The sequence below is a fragment of the Papilio xuthus genome, unplaced genomic scaffold, assembly GCF_000836235.2.
Source record: "Papilio xuthus unplaced genomic scaffold, Pxut_1.1 DF826933.1, whole genome shotgun sequence".
NCBI lineage: Eukaryota > Metazoa > Arthropoda > Insecta > Lepidoptera > Papilionidae > Papilio > Papilio xuthus.
Window position 1 is genome coordinate 3,444,751 of NW_013531716.1, and position 15,035 is coordinate 3,459,785.

Genomic DNA, 15,035 nt, shown 5'->3' on the forward strand with positions numbered 1-15,035 from the left:
GTTTCGACTGACCCTTTAGATGTATCTTTATTTGAAAATAATCATACAATGTTTACAAATTAAAACATTAAAAGTACAAATTGAACACAACATAACATCGACAATTAAAACCTATGTATAAGACTAATTTAACATACATTAAAATACAAATAATTTATACTACACAAATTGTAATCATGTTATTTAAGATAAACATAGGTTAAGCACAAATATAAAAAGACATCTTAGACATAAAAATACACAAGTCATTTACAGACTAAAATGAATCTAAGATGTATTGAATTATTAAAATTGTCTCCATAAATGTTGTATTCAAAAATTATATAAACATGTATGGGCAGTGGGATGCTACTTCGACAATGACACATTAAAACATAACAAGTATTCACGCAAATGTACATTAAAAAATAACCTATCCAATAAATGACAACTATAATATACTTAGGTTATAAACAATTTACATTAAACTTACATTACAGTGGCGATGTACCTTAAGAGCTATATACATACGACATACACGAGTTATTTACACTGACTCTATCTGGGGATAAAACTGTGGCGACTCTCACTGATATCACATGCTAATTTCACTATATCACTTAATATCGAATATCACTATTTTAAATATTTATTATTTACTTGAATTCTTCCTTGGCATCTGGTCCCACGGTTCTTGCACATCTTGCAAGCCATTACACAAATTAGGTGCAATAAACTTAAAACATTTTATGGTTCCCTCGCCGTGGCCGTCTTTTGCATCTATTGTCAAATTTCAAGAAACGTTGAATTTTGTTATTGTTTAATATTTTTAAATGCAAAAATTCCTTCCTCTAATGTCTGCCATAAAATAGCCAATCTGCAGCTCTATTGTTGTTAAGGAATGCACATTTCGTTTCTTGTATATTTAAAATTATCTTTACTTCTTTATTGCTTTGATACAAAAAATTCCTTTTAATGCCCGTTATTTTAAAAGCCAATTAATATTTTGATATTAAATTGATATTCGACGTCTTCACTATTATAATTCAAAAAATGAACATATTCGTCGCCAACACTCACATAAAATCATATTTTCATTATAAATTTTACAGTTCTGATTTATGTCAGTAGGTGACATTAAGAAGATAAAATTGAAATAATTAAGAGTCATGTTAAAATAGGTCAACAAGATTCTAAGCTGCGAAAAGCTTAAGATTTCTATACTACTAGAACTTAATCGTCTTTACACCTTTTAACAAATTCCTTCATAATTATCAATCTTAAGTAAGTAGTATATATATATTTTTTTTATATCATAAGGTGGCAAACGAGTGAGCGGCCACCAGAAATCGCTGAAATAGCGAAGTGACCGTTGCCCATAGACATTCGCAACATCATATACGTTGCCTACCTTTAATCGACGGTTGAGAGGATGCACAGAAAGAAAATATTTTCCCTTTCCATGAACCCTCTCATCCGGAAAGTCCACTTCCATTTCCCATACTTTCCTTATAAGGAAAAGTGGGAAGGAAAAGAGGACTAAATTACGCCTCCGGGACGCACACTCATCAGACGAAACGCGGAATTGCTTCCACTTCACGCCTGTCTTCTGTGTGGTCGTGGTATTTCACCGGGCGAGCCGGGCCAATTCGTGCGAAGATGTTAAAGCGGGCTCTACCACTGTTAAAATATCAAAATGTTATAAAAATATGTAAAGGAAACAAGATATTATTTGTATTACAAACGGCGTTTGTATCGTTCTACTTTATGTTACGTAATGCTATCAGGAACTTAAGTGCATAGTATTTCGACGAATAAATTAATCTCCTTCAACACGAGTACTGATTAATTTTCCAGCTGATGGACGTACAGCGACCAACACCCCTTTACCTTCTACTTGTTCCATTTATCTACACCCTTCCTATACATATACTATGATAACATAATCGTTGATTACTTTGAATAAGCCAAGCGACTGAAGTATTCTCCTAACAACTACTCTTGGTAAAAATAGAACACTAACTATGTAAGTTTGTTATATTCATTGATTGGTGGCATATCAGACCTTTTAGCAAAATTATTAGCTTGTATACTAATACCATGTGGTTAGTCATCATCATCTCACTATACATCCCCGCTGAGGGACTCGGGACCTACCCTAAGAGGGGTGACTAGACCATAGTCATCTACGCCGGTTCAATGCGGACAGGCAGACTTCACACATATCATTGAATTACTGCGCAGATATATGCAGGGTGCATCAATATTTTCATTCACCATAAGAACGTCGAGTAAATGTACATATGTAAATCGAAAAAATAAATTGGTAGATGGCGGGATTTGAACCCAGGACATGCATGTATTAAAAGTCAAGCGCCTGACACCTGTACCACAGAGGTTAGTATTTTGAATTATTTAAAATTATCCGAATAAATATTTTACAGTATAGCATAAAATACTTTTCAGTTGAAGCATTGCAGTAACATTTACAATTTCATATGACGAGCGCATACACTTAAGTGTGACACTGTCAACTCTTGAAGCAATTAACTTATTCGTTCTATGAATACAAATGAGGCTGTTAAAATCCCCTGCGAATGCAATGTTAAATGAATGTTAAATTTATACATTCCTAAATTAATTCATTTGATGAAATTCATAATTATTGTTCATTTGTTTTATCTCTACTACTTACATGTATAATCTGACCAGAAACATAAAACCCTCGCCATATTGCAAAAAACATAGACCCAATTTCTTTGTGCACGTTAGATAGTGATCTAAGAAATAAGCCAGACAAGATTTTTATATTTTTGGTTAGCCTATAGACATAATTTCAATTAAAATGTGATATTAATTACGTTACGTAATATTAATTGACGTATTATAAACTTATGAAGACGCACGGGTTGGAATGAGTCATAGCTGACGTCATATCATTTGCTATGTTACTAAACTGGGGATGTCTTTCTCCGTACGCTCGCGCTTTGCCCGTATTAAAACATTCCGCAGTGTTTCTCAATTTCAGCATATCTTAAACTCAACTTTCTATTCGCTAAAAAGGTATTTAAATATTCATAAGAAACAGCATTTCACCTTTTTACTATTCTAGTGATAGCTTCTACGTACGTGTTTACAATTTCTTTTAAAATTGGTCTCAAAAACAAGTATTATTAAAAATAAATATTTTTAAGTATTATTTTACTAAAATATTTTTTTATTCTCTAGATTCATTTTATTTGGATTTAGTTAAGATATTCCGTAAGTCCTGTTTTATAATTTATGTTTAGTAGTAGTGGATTCAGTTTGTAATTATACCTTGTCTTGATTTGTAGTATAAATGGCAGGGCACACCATCAGTAGACGTAAACGATACGTACGTAAACAAACCAGTAGTATCTATGCCCGGAGCACTGTGCAATCAATGGTCTATTGTCTAACCTCTAAATCGTATTGCTAGGAATAACATCAATCACCAAATCGTTTGCAACAATTGCCGATTGTTTACGGTAATTAAAATGACGTGCTCTTGTATCTTTCGAAATTCGAGGAATAATGTTAAGCTTTAAAAGTGTAAATCTTAGTTATATTAAAAATACGAGTGCTCACATGGATGGATGAATTTGAAAGTATCTACAAAACGGCTTGATGGATCGCGATGAAATTTGTCACACATAAAGAACATAGTCTGTAGGTCCGCGCGTACGGAGTCGCGGGCGACAGCTAGTTAAAGATATAATATAGTCCAACAAACTTATCTGTCCCTATAAGAGGCGCTGCTGTCTGCAGTTTTAACTGAAAAACCAGACTGTTCAATTGTTTTAGATGTGTTTACAACGTTGTAATTGTCTGTTAAACTATAAAGTTTTTAGTTTTGAATAGATACGTAAAGTAGCCGGCTTTAAAGACACAATTTATACCAAATTAGTTTCTGGGAAAATAGGTATTAAATTAGGTCCCTACAATTAGCTCGTGAAACTTCGTATAAAGCGTGATATATTTTGGGAAAGAGTCAATTCTCTGACTCGAATTGTGCTTAGAGAAAACTAGTTTCTATGAATTTCTATTTGTGGGACGGGCCAAGGGAATTTTCATGGAATTTTATTTTTATTAGACCACTATAAAAATAAGTTTAACGTTAGAAGTAAAGTACATAATGTTCGCTAAATATAATTTATTTTAAACTAGCTGTAGCTCGCAAATCCATCTGCGCAGAGTTCCAAATAAACCTAATGCCTATGTGTTCTTCCTGAAAATAATACCTTCAAACAGACATCCATCCATCTTAATATTCGCATTTATAGTAATAGTAAGGTAACACACAGACATTCCAGTTTTATTATCTGTATGGATAATCATATAGAAAATCCCCGGATATTAAACTCAGACTCAGCGGAAATAGAAAAACCGATTTTATTGTTCATTTGGAAGGACATTAATTGAATTGAAAACCTTTCATTAATCATTCGAGCAGATAAATTAAATTACGAAAGATAAAACTTTACTTTATTAACAGTATTACAAAAAAAAAACAATCAAAAATATTAAACTAATTTTAACATTTTAATAAAATATGCTTTATATTTTCCTTCTTAATTTTTATTATGTTTATCCTCTTTACCACAAATTAGGCGCTGGAATTTTATAAATCGATAATATAATATAAAAAAAAGAAGTCACAATAGATCGTTTAAATTTTTTCCCAGAACAAATAACGCCCAATTTAAGTTAGTATCTATAAAAGGCACAAAAGTATAACGTAATTTCATTAAAAATAGCATTATAACTCTCATGTTTGTTTAATTATAATTCTATAATAACTCTCAAACCGCATTTCATAATTAAATTTAAATTAGCAACCGTCCGTTACGTATAAAGTGTGGTATATGACAATTTTCAAATGATTACATCGCTTCAAGAAGCGAGGTTATCTATATCTAAAAGGCCGCCACCGCATTTGCAGTTTCTGTGGTGTTGCGGATGTCCTTCCAATGTCAAACCGTTTGTCACCGTACCTCATAACAAAAAAATCGTGTCACATAAAAGTGACACGGTTTACAAAACTCTGTCTTTGTCTATGAAGCATTGTGTCACGGTATTTTACGGTAACATTTTAGTTCTTATATGAAAATATGATTTATACTTCATATGCAACAGTTACATAAAAACTTTTTTTTTATATTTTAAGCTACCACGAATTGTTATAATAGAAAATGAGATATTCTGATATTGTCTTATTATATAAAGAAAGCAGTAAACTACATGATTTATAATGACGATACCTCCTTAAGTAGCCTTTTGTTTTCTAAAACTTCTGATGCAAATTAAGATTAATTCGACTAACAATCACGTCTAATTTTCCAGTCGCTGCATCGATTAGTCAACTAATAGTAGTTCAAGACGCGACAGAGCGCGTGTGACGCGAAAGCGAAATAAACACTCGCAGAAAGATTCCCGACAGGTTCAAATTAAACATATTAAGTATATTAAACAATTGAAATTAAGATTATTGGTATGATATCAAACGTAGCAAGGAAATATATCATGTTATAATATAATGTATCATTTCCGGTAGTCGTATTATGTGTTGATCTGCATTAATTAGTTACTATTATATGAGCTGTCAAGGAACAATAGCAGCGTTATCAGGGTTTATAACGTCGTTTGTAACTTGAGTCACATTTCGTTGTTGCTACGACGTTATTGAGATTCACGATAATGAAGGTTGCATTAACTTATAGTCAAGCCATTGTTTAATCTGTTAGTGAACTAAACTTAGGCTTCAGAAGGCGTCAAGTGGAAATAATTCACTGTTTCAATGAGTATGGTGTCGGTGGACAGATTCTAGTTAATAAAGGGAGGATTGGAAGGAACGTGGATTTGGCAAAGGTTGGGAATGTGTAGGAAATGGAAATATCCCATCTTGCTTTGTTCCCTCTCTTGTCAATTAAAGGTAAGCATTCATGTCGATGGGTAGCGGAATTTTCGTTATTTTATCGCTAAAATACTGTTAGATATAATAAGTATGTAACTGTTTTCTCGTTTGGAACATTTTGCTATAAAAAAGTGATAGGAATTTCGGGATTTATTCCAATCCATTGCCGATCCCGGCGATTAATCTGGCTTCTTAATATAAGCCTACATTATTTTTGAATAAAAATCTTTCTTAGATTTAAAAGATATTTAAAGTCTTATAACTCTTATAGTCTTATGTTCTACTTTGTATGGTGAGAATAACCAGCAGATAATAAAATGTACCAGTAATTTTCCTTCGTTGCCACAACCTAAGATTACCCAAACTTCTATAAATCACATTAGGAATGTTATGAGGAAGTATGTTACGGGCGAAGGTATTAAATTCTTTCTTGTTTGAAATTTTGCCAAGAGATACAATTTTTCAAATTGATGGTGTTATTTTTATCAAATATCTTAAATATAAAATTCTCGTGTCCCAATGTTAGTTGCTATACGCCTCTAAAACGGCTTGACCGATTTTTATGAAATTTTATATCCATATTCAGTTGGTCTGAGAATCGGCTATTATCTATTTTTAAATCTCGTGCGGACGGAGTCTTAGGCAACAGCTAGTTAAGTAAAATAAGTAATAGATTAATTCATCTTTCTTATATAAAGTTCTGTAAAAAAATACATGATTGAGAAATTTTCTTATCATTTGAGAAGGTATTTTTTAAGGTTAATGCAAACGTAATTAAATAAACAATTTCAATATTAATACAGGCTTGTAGGTATTCCTAGTCAAAGGAAATTCGAAAAAAATGTAAAAGCAATAAATGTCGCTGGCCAATTAAAGCAACAGGATTGTGAGCTTGGGTATCAATTTAACTGCGACTAGCAACGACAAACTGACATTTACGTCAAGAAACCTTTGCAATTCGAAGTCAATTTCAATGAAAATCTTATTTAGAGGTAGCGAATGTTTGCGATCTTTTGAATTAATTTCAATTTACTTTCTTTTATATTTGCAGAAAGTTGTTCCGATAGAAATAATCAAGAGCTTTTTCATTGAAAATTTTAACAATTTTAGAACTTATAATCGACTCATTAAAGAACGGAAATATAAATTGATATTTAATTTAAATATCACTGTTAACTGACTGCGTGAAGTCTTATATATGTTAACGGAAATGTATGTAATCCGTCATTGTATACAATTCCTAGGAAATTAATGTAATTCCTAAAATCGCACGGAAAAGTGTGAAAGAAATTATATTTTACTGACAAATTACACATATGCCAGGAAATCTAGACATTTCCTAAATAGCGATCGAAAATGTAAAACATTTAAGATATTGACAGCGGAACAAATAAATAGGTATATTAACTGACAAAGTATCATAATATAAAGATTAACTTTTATAGTTAGTTAGACATTTACATATAATTAGTTTAGTTAGTCGAAGAAGAAGAAGAAGGTGGTATCTCAGGATCGGCTGGACGGATCTCGCTGAATTTGGTATAGTTGTAGAACGTAGTGCGGAAGAACACATAGGATACTAATTATTTTTCTTCTAATTCCGCGCGGACGGAGTCGCGGGCGATAGCTAGTTAATTATAAAATGCCAATTAACTATTTTTAAAGTATTTTAAAACACCATCATTTAGCTGCCTACTAAATTACTTAAAGAATATTGTAGGGACACAATGTAAAACCTAATTTTTAATTAAAAAAAAATTATTTGAATTACAAAGGAATTTTTGTAATTGAAATAAAAAATGTTACAAGGATATTTTATTACTCTACGTAGTTATAAATTATTAGAATAACATATATTATTTAATAAGGTTTCAAATAAGTTGAAGTCCGTTGATTGAAAGGCATTTATTATGAGTTAACTGGCCCGACAAGGCTTGAGGGCCGGCAACTTCGAATTATACTCGACCTCAAAGGAACGATTCCCCACGCGTATCAAATAAGGGACTCTGAAAACCTTTCTATTGACGGTCACACCACAAACATTGGTTAATATATAATTTGTATTGTTAAATTATTCAACACTAAATTCAATAGAATAGTTACACATAAGTACAAAACCACTTAACAGTAAAATCTATTTTGTCAACTTTTTTCATTAACTTTTTACATTGAAAATAATTTCTACAAAAAAAATTACATTTTTAAATTATAATAAGTAAGAAAAACAAATTGTGAGGCATTTTTAACTGAAGCACACTGTTTAACAAAAATTAGGAAATATTTTATAGTTGTAGAACTCTATTTTAAATATTATATCTAATTCTGAAACCTTAAAACACGACATACTACCATCATGACACTCCTGACAAGAATTCATATCAATTGAAACACTGTGTTCATACTCCATGCAAGAATTTAGGTCACAAGAAATAATGCAATAGACATACGAGAATATTCGTGTCCATATAAACATACGGGTACGTATAAACAAACGTATACCGCATTATGCGTCTTATTGGTTACTGAGACTTAAATAATATGTAGACAAATATAAGCTCACATATATATATATATATATATATATATATATATATATATATATATATATATATATATATATATATATATATATATGTCCGCATTGATGGGCTCGGAGCCTATACAAAAGTAAGGGAAGATTAGGCCATAGTCAACCCAAGTTTCATATTCAATTGGGTCTATTGCACACATATTAAATTACATAAATGTGTTTATGTCACACAGAAGAGGACTATCGATCACAAGCCTTTAATGGATATTTAAAGAGTCCCGGCACAAATATTATTATGTACCATTTTTGTTGAAGCAATAAATGAATTTTCATTTTCAACCGCGATGTTACTGCGCGGTTTGGTTGACTTCACATATATATTTGATTGGGAAGTTACATCAGTGTTTTCACCGCAAGAACATCGGATATATGTACATATGAGTATCGAAAAAGATTGAAATATTGGCGGGGTTCTAGCCTGGACATAAACAAATAACTCTATTTAATTAAAAATATAAGACCCGACTGACTCTACTCCTATGTCACTAAGGAAAGGAAAACGTATTAAATGTCACCTCGGTCGTCAAAATTAATTTAGTCGAGATGCTAGAGATGTAGCGTCTGTGTAATTTGTAGAGATCTGGAGCGTGTAATAATCAAGAATTAATATTAATTTGATCAAGGTACAATACAGACAGTAATGAATTATCTTGTTTCTTTTATATCAAGATAAAGACTTTTTACAGGATTTAATTGTTTTTTGTAAACATAAAATTAAAAAAAATATATTTTGAGTCAGCTGTTTAAAATCTAAGCGTTATATTTGTTTTAACTTCTATTACATCGGATTCCATTTTCAAATTAAATTACATACGTTAAATTGGGATGTCGGCAATCCTATAGCAAGACAATTTCACACTATAAGAGTTTCTTACAATGGTAGTAAATCCAAATAAAACAAATTAACTATCAAGACTTGAAATAAATGAAAAACAAATCTAGTGTTAGGATTTAAAATTAGCTCAATTAGTATATATCTAACTGTTGATGTAGTTAACAGAGATATGCAGATTGCCTGGTTGTTCATTGATCGATCGTCGTTTAGTTGTTTAAAGTAAATCAATGAATTTAAATTCTACCGAATACAAATGTCACCACCGTGTAACCGAGTAATAAATGGAACCTTTTTTATAAAAGTAATGTTAGGAACGAAGCGAAGTCCAAATCCTTAATGTAAATTATTTTTTTAATTAACAATACTTGCATGTAATAGATGAAATTAAAAACAAAATAAAAAAAAGTTCAAAGACAAACTGTAACAACACTGCAAGGTCAAACATAAATGTAAGTTCGTGATCCCCGACCGAGGAGTTGAATCCGATTGAAACGAATCCGATTTATCTCAACTCTAAACGGCTCGATTTCCGCACAAACAAACCGCATTCAATGTATTTTGTTTGAAAACAGAGATCACTTGGTACCGAGAGTTGTACAAAATCGTTTATTGTAAATCGCATTACTTTAAAGCTAAAAATTGAATTCTCTGATGGTTTGCAAGCGTTTGAATAACTGTTAATTTTTAATAAACTTTTACGATAACAACGTAGTCGAGCACGGGCACACCGAAATCCATTGATTTTAATTGACGATGATTGAGATTGCTAATTTTAAATATATTCTTAAACATCCAAAAGATGATTTTGCAACCTAAAATAAGTTTCTGTAAATCTTAGCCCAGAATAATATTACTTAAATTTGACTAATTCTTAGTTTCTGTGACCAAAATTTGTATAAAAAGAGGATGACGATACGATATGTATCGACGATACGACGATGTTTTACGCAAGGCTTTTGGTTTCAGAAACCAACGATAAACCGATTACAATTGCAGCGATTAATTTAATATACCAGTCTGGATAGTATTGCAGCTTAAAACGATTTGTGAATTCCATGTTTTTACTTCTATTTTAAAATACATTATGGCTTTAAGTTTTATTTTATAACCAAAGCGATAAAATCGCTCTTGAAAAAACTAAAAAAAATGTTTCCTGTTTAACTTTAAATCATAACCAAATGAGGTTGTGAAATTTTAATAAGCCGCGCTGGCAGTAAAGCGTCTAAAGTTTGGTATTATGAATATTGAATTTATGAGGAAATCGTAGCTATGTCGAAATCAATTTTTAAAACGGATCCATCCCAAAACTGCGACTAGAACATTAATAGTATACGCAGCTATACTTTACTTTTACCTCAAAAGATTGACGTAACTATGAAAATAAATACCGCAACCTCAGGGAATAATTGAAATCTCTTTGTATTAAGTGGATACAGACGCGGTTACGGTCAGTCACTGATAGCGTATGCAAAAAAACTATTATGTACCTCAATTATATTAGGAGCGCCTGCTGATATCTTGACAGCAAATTTTTTAAACCCTCTAAATTGCTACTATTTTAATCCAATTAATTTACACCTATCGCCGTTTTAAATACAAGTATTTCAAATTGTTCTTCACCATAAAACTTTGTATTAAAATATAAAAAATATATATTATTGAAACAGTTGTTCTCCTTAACGTCGGTAGTTTACGGCTATTTTGTGACTTATAATAAACAATATATTCTAATTCTGAGAACTCGATTAACAATATATAATTACTTCTCAATAACAAAGCGTTTGAAGTTGTTAGTGTGGGAGGTAGGTATTTAATCAAACTTTATTACGTTTGAACTTATTACGTATTTAATAGCAGACTTAAAGCCTATTTTACAATGTATTAGATATTCGCTCAGTAACTACCATCTGAATAATTATATTACACTGTTTATACAACTCATAAAAGTTTTCTGCTATTCATTATTACTTTGGGAATAACTATCTAGCATTTTATTTAGTCTGATTTAAATATAAATTGAGACATCTGAAACAAAACTATATTATAGTATAGACCGACAAGGTTTTTTTGGCAGTTTTTCGACATTGACATGAAGCGCCTACAAGTTTTTAGGCTTACCAGTAAGGAAAAAGTTTCTTAAATATTTTGATTGCTATTTTTTTTTACTTTTAACCTACTTTAACATGCTACTGTTTGAAAAAATGCGTCAAGAGAGAAATGTCAGATTCTAAAATGCTACAATACAATGATAAAATCTGCAAAAACTATTTGAACTTTCTCATCAAGGACCTATGATATTAAGCATAGTTGCTAAGAACTTTACTACGTTTTCAAAACAAGGTCTTCGAAAAATTACTAATTTTCGCTAATTATAATACATTTTATTTTCAAAAGAAAAAATAATCTAAGTTCATTCATAGGTTGTATTCTAGTTCTTACAGAATCCAGCATTTGACTGCGAAAATGGGAGTAATCTTTATACATATACATAAGGGTCCGTTCTCACAGACCATGGCGGAGACTAGAACAGATTTTTATCGAAAATAATATTGAGCTCTACACGATTGAAATAAGGTTGACTAAGGTACTAAGGTAAATTTGACTTTTCACGTCTTTTTACTCTGGCTGTTGATAAGAAAAACATGCAAATTACAAGAAGATACTGTACGTAGTAATTCCGTTATATTGTGACCTCCAGCAAGCAGGGTTCGGTCAAACTCAACGAGTGTCACTTGTTTTGGCTTATTGATTTTTTAAATTGAGTCGTTAAGTTAGTCATCCTAAAGGACTTAAAAGTCAAATGATTGATGTACTAACTAGCTGTCGCCCGAGACTACGTCTGCGCAGAATAAAAAAAACAACTTAATTAGTAGCCTATGTGTTCTTCCAGGCTATGTGCTACATCTATACCAAATTTCAGCAAGATCCATGCAGCCGTTCTGGAGATAACTTCAAACAAACATCCATCAATCCATCCATCCATTTAAACATTCGCGTTATTTTCTTTATTTATCCTATCCCAGTACAACACCTTGGCTGTACCTTTATTTATCTTATTACCCTCATCAATCTTCTCAGCCACACTTGCAATGACTTGTGGCACTATACTATGTAATCACATAAGGAATGAAATTCCAAGAAGCAGAAAAACATAACATTCCATGGTGGAATTAAATCTGTAATAAACGAGGCATTTTTATTAATATTTAACAAGCTGTTTATTGACCATATAAAACGATAATTGAACCTCGATCATAAAATATTAAATTAGCTTTTGAAACTAATATGTTATCCAATAACAATAACTAACAACGTCGGTGGCTCAGGGGTCCTGGGTTCGAATCCCGCAATGTACCAATGTGTTTTTCGATTTCCGATTTACATATGTACATGACGTTCTTACGGTGAAGGAAAACATCGTGATGTAACCTGCACATATCTAAGAAGAAATTCAATAATAAGTATGAAGTCAACCAACCCGCACTTGGCCAGCGTGGTTGACTATGGCCTTATCACCCTTAACTTAGGGTAGGCTCCGAGCTACTCGGTGGGGACGTATAGAGAGCTGATGATGATGATGAATTTATCCAATTACCGAAGTCAATTATTTATAGCATACTAACAGACCGTTCGCGAGGAATTAAAAAAAATGTTAAGCATCCTATTAGACCGTAATCGATCCATGACCACCTAAACTTTCGTATTTATAATATTAGTAAGATTTGGAGGAGTACACCTGTAGAGGTAGGCGTAGGAAGAGAGTGACGACTGAGACGTCCCTTATTAAACTTGAGTGTTCTCTTATGATTGCTAGTAGTAATATTAAATTATAGCTAAAGGAGATTATTAATATATTTTTTGATTAATTTATTCTGACAAGTTTGTTGACCTCAATATCATCGTAATAAAGTATTTTGGGGAAATATTGTATAATAGATAATGATGGAAATTTTCCCGCCTTGAATTAACATTATAAAAAGTCATAATTTTGTGGAAATAATTTTACTTTTATCTTTTTATATTGATCACTTTTTAACTTGCTAGACTAAAACAGAATCATTTTAAAATAGTTTTTATTAGTTAGTGTCTATTATTAAGCTTTAGTTTTGTGTTAGGTTACATAATTATTAAAATCTTGACAGTGCACTCAAGAATAAAGTATTTTAATTAATTTAATTATCTACAACAAAGTTATAAGTGTGTCTAAATATTTTATATGAAAATTTCATATTTTAGAAACTTCACAAATATTTTATAGACTTTCCGCTACTAGCCGTGGGTGTCTGAGACCAAATTCCCCTTTAAAACATATTTTTCCTCTGTTTTGTCAAATTCAACGACAGAACGATATTTTTTATACAATGATTTTAATGACAAAAACCAACAATAAGTGACATAGAATAATGATTAAGAATGGGTTGTAAAAAGTGAAAAATACGATTTGAAATAATTCATAAAATACAAATTAAAATAATAAGATATTATACAAATATTACGTGTATAATTTTAAACATCAATGGCCATACCAAATATGTACCGTATTTTGAATTCCTAGTTTTCTTTACAACGAAGTAACAAGGGTTTAAGCCGTACCGGGCTAGGCGGGCGCACTACCCAAATTACTTCCATTTTCCCGAAGTTAAAACTTTAACAAAACCATGGTATCTTTGTTAATCTTTTCCTTTTACAGCAGCTAAACTAAGAGATGTATTTCATGCACCCTTTAACATCAAATTAATTAAGAACTTTTATAAGTAAACATAAGAATGTTCACGTACTTCATGTTAAAATTTTCCTTTGTAAATGTATTTATGTTGCTTGACTTGCTATTGCCCGCTACTTCATCCGCGTTAAAAAAAACTGTTTTTTTTATTAGTTGCTGATTTAAATTTAAAAACAAATCTGTATTATTAGAAATCTTACCACATTTTTGGAATCAAATATAGCCTATTTTTAGCCGACTTCAAAAAGGAGGAGGTTATCAATTCGTATGTATGTTCTTTTTTTACGGTACAAATATTTATTTACATCCTTATTTCTATGAATACATAAACTCTTACACCTATGATATAAAAAAAAATTAAAAAAAAAAATAACCGAATAATTAACTAAAATATGTTAATAAAAGGAGTCCCTTTAGGCAAGGTCCCGAAGATACTGGCAGCGTTCCCCCTCTGTACAGCTAAACTAATTCTTTGACCGAGGTAGCTGACAGCTCTTCGGTCCCCTGTGATGTCGATTAATTTTTTGGAAATGTCCTTAAAAAGTCTTAAAGCGCTAGGACCTCTTGTTCTTTTTTTATGTGTATCTCCACCCCTGGTGCTCCGATTTTGAAAAATTTTTTTTTGATCGAAAGGTTTTGCTTCCACGTGTGTCCCATTTTATTAATTTTTAAACTGACTAGAAGTTTAGTAAATTTTGAGTTTAAGTTGAAAATGCGTTCCGAAAATTTCTATTCCAGACTAATCTATCTATGTTACAAATTTTATCCTATCTGTTCAGCCGTTTCGAATTACGTGGTAACAAACATCTTTACATCCATACATTATGTTTGTATACTACATACAACTATAATAGTTATGAGCAACTATACATATCCATGGAAAACATCACTTACCTATAGGTCAATAACTAATTTTTACGAAATATCTGATCTTTTTAAGATTACGGTATTTTTAAAACATAAATAGCACAAT